The sequence below is a fragment of the Thalassophryne amazonica genome, chromosome 4 (assembly GCF_902500255.1).
Source record: "Thalassophryne amazonica chromosome 4, fThaAma1.1, whole genome shotgun sequence".
Classification (NCBI taxonomy): Eukaryota; Metazoa; Chordata; class Actinopteri; order Batrachoidiformes; family Batrachoididae; genus Thalassophryne; species Thalassophryne amazonica.
The window spans coordinates 68,489,812-68,490,778 of NC_047106.1; positions in this window are offsets into that span (position 1 = coordinate 68,489,812).

The following is a 967-nucleotide window of genomic DNA, read 5'->3' on the forward strand; positions in this document are numbered from 1 at the left end:
GACTTAGACTGCTGGGGGGTTCCCATGATGCACTGAGTGTTTCTTTCTCTTTTTGCTCTGTATGCACCACTCTGCATTTAATCATTAGTGATTGATCTCTGCTCCCCTCCACAGCATGTCTTTTTCCTGATTCTCTCCCTCAGCCCCAACCAGTCCCAGCAGAAGACTGCCCCTCCCTGAGCCTGGTTCTGCTGGAGGTTTCTTCCTGTTAAAAGGGAGTTTTTCCTTCCCACTGTCGCCAAGTGCTTGCTCACAGGGGGTCGTTTTGACCGTTGGGGTTTTTCCGTAATTATTGTATGGCCTTGCCTTACAATATAAAGCACCTTGGGGCAACTGTTTGTTGTGATTTGGCGCTATATAAATAAAGTTGATTTGATTTGTGTGTGTGTGTGTGTGTGTGTGTGTGTGTGTGTGTGTGTGTGTGTGTGTGTGTGTGTGTGTGTGTGTGTGTGTACGAGGGTAGGCTGAAAAGTTCTAAGGCTGACTATGATGCAGTTGTCAAATTGAACAAATTCAGGGTTATTTTTCTACATAGTCTCCCTGTAACTCCACACACTTCTTCCAGCTGTGCTTGAGTGCTTCGATTCCCTTGGCATAGAAGCTTTCATCTTGTTCCAATAGTGCTTCCCAGCCAAGTTTTTTTCAGGTTTGAGAACAGATGAAAGTCCGAGGGTGCCAAGTCAGGGGAGTATGGTGGGTGATCTACCAGTTCGAATCCACACTCGTGGATAGTGGCCATGGCCACTGTTGACTTGTGAGTTGGGGCATTGTCTTGATGGAACAGCACCCCTTTCGTCAGCTTTCCTGGTCGCTTCTTTTTGATAGCCTCGCGTAACTGTCTCAGTAGGTTAGAATAGTACTGTCCATTTATGGTTTGTCCCTTTTCAAGATAGTCCATGAACACAATGCCCTTGGCATCCCAGAAAACTGAAACCATGACCTTCCCCGCAGACGAAATGACCTTGGC